Here is a 7,405-nt window from a genome sequence, read left to right as displayed (position 1 = left end):
TTGCCTAACACATGTTTCCCCTGGGGAATGAAGTAAGGGGGAGAGAAGTCATTCATCACCCCACAAAATCCCAAAGGCCTGAGCTAGGTCTCTGATTTGTGGGGACACAAGCCATCCCTGTGAAGGTAAGTACTGGCTTATAGCGGAGGAGAAGGGACCCAAGATACCCTCGGGCAAATGATTTTTTCATTGTTGATTCTGTCCATCTAACCTTTTATTTTTGAGGGAAAAAAAACCCCTCTAGTTTAATGGCTTTATGAAGGGGCACTCCCTAAGGGGTTAAAACCGTCCACATACTTAAAATGTATTGTTTATCTGGGTAATTTCTGTTTAGTAAGGCTAACTTCAATACAAGCTAGTTGGGAGGGAAACATTATTGAGTACACAGGAAGTGTGTCTCTTTGGGTTTGCTTGCTAATCCTCCCTCTTTCCCCCCAGCCATCTGGAGGAAGGGAACAGGCTTGAAGTTAAATTTGGAGATTTATGAGGCATGGGACGCATAGCCGCTCTATTCATTTGAATTGAAAATTTGATCCAATTCTGGAAACTTCCCAATAAGCATCAACCTTCTGGGTTGAGCTATAAATCTGGAAATGACTCTGTAACATTATTTGCTTTGATTTAACAGGGCAAAGCGTTGTCTCACACCTAGCGAAAAAGCAATGGAGCAGTAACACTTGAATTGCTGTACTTGTCATCTTGCCTTTCAGCTAAGAATACTGAAGAGCTTTAAAAAGATAATTCTATGCCCAAATTAGCATTAAGTCGAACCGGTCCAGTAACCTGGAATCTTTTCCAGGCAGCTTCACTGGCTCTGTCCTCATTATGTTAGCAAGGCATTGCCTCTGTTACTGTCCTAGATCAGCTGAGGTCATGGTTTATGGACTGAAAATAAGGAGAAAGAGAGGCATACCGCCACAGAGCAATTAATACATCATTACAGAGGATGCCAAAGCACACACCTTCTGCTGTTACTACAACTTACTTGATCTCCTATTAATATGTATTTTTATACCCATATGTAGTAAAACCTAAAGAACATTAATGATAATTTCAGTAAGAGCTGGATTTTCACCAAGAGCATTTTTATTTTGCTAAGGCAATAATGCTATAAGCTAAAATAGGTGTTTAGACTTCTTTTCAGCTTCTGTGGAGAATTGCTTTGGGGCTACAGTAGCATCGGATGTTCACTTCCCAGGTAAAACATGCCCCAGTAATTAAGAAAATGTAGCTAAAAAAGAAAAGAAAAAAGAAAATGTAGCTAATATGAAAAATAGATCTAGAGGCCAATGTGAGTTTAAATATTGGCTGGCTGAATAATCTTTTCTTCTTCAGTTTTTTAAGACAACGCAGACAATGTCAACTAGATAGTGAACGTACACACTGTAAGATGTTAAATTCTCCACCACTAAGTGTCTAATACATCAGAGGGACGGTAGAGATTGTCTAATTTAATCTTCCTTTTGTACGAATGGGGTGGTATGTGGTTCCAGAAATTAACTGGAGTTGTACCACATGACCCTTCTGATCCCTTTTGATATCAGATTCAAAAAGTTTACGAAGTGAGTTGAACTAGAGGTAAACATGGGTAGACTTTAGGTCCATGTTATAAAAGGTTATTGTTTGTTAAGAGGAGTGGTTCTGGGAAATCCTTTTATTTCCTATTTCTTATCTTTTACTATCATGATTTATGCTCACATTTCCGAGTGTGAAAAAAATGGACATGTGAATGAGAATCCGACCTTCTCACATAACATGTTATTTTACAACGAACTATCTTCGTGGCCATCTGGCCATCTACTTACTTATTCATTAAACATGGACGATGTGCTAGACAATGTGCTGGTTGCTAGGCCTGCAGAGTAAACAATACAGAAATGGTTCTTGCCCTTGATTGTCACACTTTTGACCACAGAGAGACACAGATCTATATGCACATAGATGATGTCCCATCAATTCTAAGGCACACATTTTTTCCTTTATCTTTTAATATATTCTGACATCAGGAAATATCCTAAAATCGAGAGAGTGTCATAGCTTAATTAGCACCTTCCCCCCCCCCCCTTTGTGATATGGAATACAGTGGCATGTCTAACAATTGCTGGCATTCTAAATTTGATGAGGTATTGTATGCATACATTATGTCAAGTACAGTGAAGAAAAAGTGTTATTGCAGAGACTAACCAGGAACCTACTTTGGACTGATTGGTATGGGAAGATGTCTGGACAAGATGATGTTTACACTTGAGGAAAGAGAAGGTCCCAGATCCGGTTGGGTAAGCAGAAGGGGTAGGAGTATCCTAGGAAGAGAGGATGACTTTGTGAATGCCTAGCTAGTCCTATTTGAGGAACAGATGGAATGCCAAATGCCAATGCTGATGGACCATAGCAAGCAACAGGGGCTTTCAAAAGCCTGATTTTAAGGAAAAAAAAAAAAAAAGCCTATTCTTTTCAGCTCCTTGCAAAAAAAAAAGTTTATTCTGGAAAGACTATTTTCAGATCAGCAGTATTGAAGACATTTCTTTTGTGTTTCAGTCATTGTAAGATGGAGTAACCCCACCCCACCCCCAGGCTCTGACATTGCTTGGGAATATCAGTCCAAATTTGAAATTTTTTATTTAAAAGATTTTTAACTTAAGTGTGGGAGCACATGCAACTGTAATTGAGCTGAGTAATTTTTTTTTTAATTATGTAACAAGCTGATGTTTCTCCTATTTTGGCTTTGTTCTTGCCAATTTAAGCCAGGTGTGATACACCTTTCTTAACAAAAACACTTTAGAGTGAAGGTTTACTGGGATTACATGATTTTAACAGAACAATAATTTTACTTGAAAATGCATACATATAAGATAAAGTGTTACTTGGTGGTTGTTTGCTGCAGCAGCTGAAAATCACAGACTCTGGAGTATAATAAGCATAACTTTTCTGCATAAAAACAGAAAAATAAGAAGGAACAAATAAAATGAAATTTATTTAAAATGAAATATATTTAAGTGTAAATATTAAAACCCCTCCAAAATCTAGAATACAGTTTGCTCTTTTAAATAGGGAGATATTTCCTGAAAGCTAATTTATACTTAAATTTGTTAGCAATTATTAGACGCTAATTAAAATCTCTAGGATGAATGGCTATGTATAGTCAGGGAGAAATCCATGTTAACATAGTTTTTAAGAACATTTTAAAAATCCTTCTCCACTATAAATTATATGCCTTCTTCTTCTTTGTATAACCTAACAATGATTAGTTTATTTCAGGTACATCTAAATACATGTCTAAAACCAAAAGAAAATACTTTTCAATGACCAGATTTAAGGAGCACTTTCCAAAAACAACCACAAAGCGTTGCACTGCGCTGTCATAGTTTAAAAGTTGATTCTGACATCTTTACACTTACCAGCACTACTATGGCCACTACCACCAACAAAACCTCCACTAAAATAAGTGCAAAAATCTCTTTTACATTTAGCTTTCATCATTTTTGTCATCATTGCCTTCCAGGCATCTGTTTTGTGTTCTTTTTTTTTTTTTTTTTCTCAAGGTAATTTTATGTAGGTTTTGGATGGTGCATCCACTTTAAAATCCAGGTGCATATTTGCATGAAAGCATGTATAGAAAATAAAGACAATCCTATGATGAGTAGGAACAATTGAGATCTTTAATGAAAACAGTGAAGTTTCTTAAAAGAGTAGTTTGCTGCCAAATTAGATGGAGGTGAGGTCACGCCTAACTTGATATGTCCTGTGTTGAGGCTGTTGAGAAGAAATTGTCCCCATCAAGATCCAACAATATTTAGAAACTGAATGTAAACCCTGCTGTTTCCCAGGAAGTGCACTAGTTTAAGTGAAAACTCTCTATGCTGCTGGGATTTAATTGACCACACATGGTGGAGAATGCAGGGGAAGAACTCAGTGGAATACACTCAGTTCCTCTAAGTGAAAAGTCATCCAACTTAAACAGGAAGGAACACAATTTGAATGCTAGAGGATGGAACAAAATTGCTCTAATTTCCAGGGTGGAAAGACTCCATATGACTTTGTTTTTTCTTTAAGTTTTCACATAGAAATGGAAAAAAAGCAGCAAAGTGTAGCTAAAAAGACAGCATTGAGAGCAAGACAGGGAAAACTTTAAAAACAGAGTTATGACAATGAAAGCAGAAAACTTGGTCCCTTCGTACTTCATGCTTAATTCAAATAGCAGCGATGAATATGTTTGCTTCTTGTGCACTGACCACCTAAAACTCTCGTGTAATCCCATCATATTAATCAATTATGACTGTGCTCTTGGGTTTAGAATCAAATTATTTGTTTATTTAACCAATATGAGTGCTTTTCACTAGTGCTATTAGCAAGGCAAAATGGTGTTAATAGATGATGAAACAAAAAAAAATGTAAAAAAGAGCTATCAATGAGAATCGCAAGAAAGAAAGAAAGAAAGAAAGGAAGGAAGAAAGAAAGAAAGAAAGAAAGGGCACTAAATTGACAAGAAAACTATGTCTAAAGAAGTAAGCTGTAATACCACCATAAGAGTAATATAATTGGCTTGTAGTCTTGTACCTGCCTAGCTTGTGACCTTGGGCAAACCATCCAAGCTTTCTAAATCCTCACCTTTTCATTTAAAAGAGTGGAGAGGAATTGATAATATTTTCCCTGACACTTCCTACAAAAGTCAGACGAGATGACACATAGCAGCACATGGACAATGTATTGGTAATATGCCAATATCACTTAAGCAATAATTTATCTTGGGGCGCCTATTTGGCTCAGTCGGTTAAACGTCTGACTCTTGATTTCAGCTCAGGTCATGATCTCAGGGTCATGAGATCAAACCCTGTGTGGGGCTCTGCACTCAGTGAGGAGTCTGCTTGGGATTCTCTCTCTCCCTCTCCCTGTGCTCCTTCCCCCTGCTTGTGTTCTAGATGAATGAATGAATGAATAAATAAATAAATAAAATATTTAAAAACAAGAAATAATTGATGATGATGATGATGATGCTAGAAATTTCCAGTGATAGAAATATGTTGGTCTACAAAGCTAACTTCTTTTGCTGAAACAATTCTTTGTTTCCTTCTGGGCCTCAGTGAACTACAGACATGCAATTGTTCATGTTGGCCTTTCCAAAAGCTAATGACCAAATCATTTAAGTTAGATAGTCAAGACTCAGTTTTGAGAATGAATTTTGGCTTATTGTACTCAACATATTTAAGACTGTCAACAGTTTTTGTTCTTCCAAATGTTTAATCAGGTCAGGAGTTTAAAAAGAGTGAGATTTTCTTGATACAGCCTTTCCTTCTTTTGCCTTTGGGAAGCATCACTTTCCCCAACTGCTTCAAAGTGGAAGTTGGCAGGGCTCGCAGGTTTGGGAGCAAACAAAAAAAGTCCCTCCCTGAATCAGACAGTATGGAATGAAAGCCCTGGGGAACTGACCACCATCCCCTTTCCCCAATCTCCAAGGCCAGATGGACTCCAGACAAACCCCGAGAGTGTGGACACTCTGGGGGTAGTGGAGGTCAGCTGTGGTTCTAGGAAATTCCCTCTCTGAAAGACATGTGGGAAACCTGTTTGGGGATCCAGAGCAGTGCCAGAGTGGTCAGAAATGGAACTAACTCAGTGGACTTTGGCTAGGTCTGTAGAGACAGAAGCATTCTGCTTCCTAAGGAGTCAAACCGTTGGGGTCACTGATCCTGGGTTTTCAGGGCACAGGGCACAGGGCACAGTTGTCTATTGCTTTGGTTCCCATAAATTTGTCAAACATCTTAGGCTTGTGAGAAAGATCTTTTCCAACAACTTAATCTCGTTGGGAGATAATTGCCAGGGAGCTGAACGTGATAGAGAATGCAAAATATTTTGTGTTTACTATAAGGGCAGAGATGCAGGCTAAAGAGGATGTGGTGAAAGACTCTACTTCCTGTGCATTCAAAGAGTGTGAATAGACAGTTTGCATAATAGAAAGTGCAGTAGACTCGCATGTGGCAAATTATACAGGCTTGTTTGCAAATAACGAAATGTAAAAAGCATATTTGAAAACCTATTAGACTCACAAAAATAAGCAACAATAAGAAAACCCTAGAATGCAACTCTTCCTGGTGAGCGGTGGGTCCAGACTCTACTATCTTGGAAAGAATGTTGCATCTAGAAGGTGAAAACAGATCTACCTGAAACTGTGGCCTCTCTGAAGCTCAATTATCTTCTCATCTGTAAAGCATATATGATAGCTATCAACCTTATAAGGTCCGTAACAGGTGAATAAGTGAATAGACATCTTTTAGTGGTAATTCATTGCATAAATGTAAGTTTTTTTCTTCCCATTTTTATTGACAGATTAATAAGAAGATGACAAATTTCAGTTACTTTGTATCCTTTTCTGAAGCAAGTGGGATACAATTTATGAATATAGCAAATGTGTTGAGCAATTTCACTTGCAGGCATTGACATTAAAATGGCTAAATGGATTGTTTCAAAAACAATGAGGGAATTAATTATTATTTAAATTACAGTTTTGTGGGCTCTGTTCCTACGTGCACATTAAACTCAAATTTAAGCCTGTTCCCCTCATTTTGTGGGTGATTTGTGATTTCACCTTCATTACCATAATTTAACCCACAAAGCAATTTAGAGAGGTAGGTTTTTCTCTCAAGGAAAAGGTGCCCAAGTCAGCCAATCCTCACAAAAAAATAAATTTAATTGGAAAAAGCTGAAAACAAGACAATGTATGTATGCTTAAAATAACATTACACATGGTTGTATATAAAGATCTTAATAAAGAATGGGAGATAATTTGAAGAAATATAAATAATTTTGCAAATAATAAACATTTTTCATCACGTCTTTTTAAAATTCTAAGAAAATTCCCCTCAAGGGAAATTTTGTTGATGTGATTTAAAAACAAAACAAGACAAAACAAAATAAAACACCATTATCCCAAGGGAAAATCCGTTTAAAAATCATTTCAACTCTGAAAGATATTAGTATAATTTAATAATAAAACCAATCTGGCAACAAAAACAGAGACACTTTGACTTACACCAACACTTGGGGGTGAGGGGAGTTAGGATTATAACCTCGCTGAAAACTATAAGAAAAAAATGGCACTGGTGAATAGTAAGTCACTTATCATCTCCTAACAAAGACAGGAACACAATCCTGGAACATTTTCCTCTGTCAATTAACAGTTAATACGTTATCTGCTCAGTGACATTAAGATGTGGTTCCTAAAGCCATTTACAAAGACACTGGGCTCTGATGAGTGACAGACAAGTCCAGGCAGGCTGGTGAAAGGAAACTCAATTATATTGCTTCTAAATTGTGCATCCTCTGAATTGAACTTAAGAGATTCAAATACCAAAGAATAACACCCAGCCCCAGATTTTCTTTAGGGAATGCTGAGTGATTTCACAATTTTGTATCT

General features: G+C 37.1%; 1 long non-coding RNA gene across 1 annotated transcript; it reads right to left on the bottom strand.

The window, feature by feature from the left end:
• Window positions 1–1,064: 1,064 nt before the first annotated feature.
• On the bottom strand, window positions 1,065–2,025 carry LOC119869342. The gene is made up of 2 exons (XR_005370460.1): window positions 1,806–2,025; window positions 1,065–1,231 (listed from the first exon to the last, which is right to left on the bottom strand). It is a non-coding gene; the product is annotated as an uncharacterized LOC119869342 (long non-coding RNA).
• Window positions 2,026–7,405: the final 5,380 nt, after the last annotated feature.

Source organism: Canis lupus, chromosome 15, assembly GCF_011100685.1.
Source record: "Canis lupus familiaris isolate Mischka breed German Shepherd chromosome 15, alternate assembly UU_Cfam_GSD_1.0, whole genome shotgun sequence".
Taxonomy (NCBI): Eukaryota; Metazoa; Chordata; class Mammalia; order Carnivora; family Canidae; genus Canis; species Canis lupus.
This window is presented reverse-complemented; position numbering and strand designations above follow the sequence as displayed.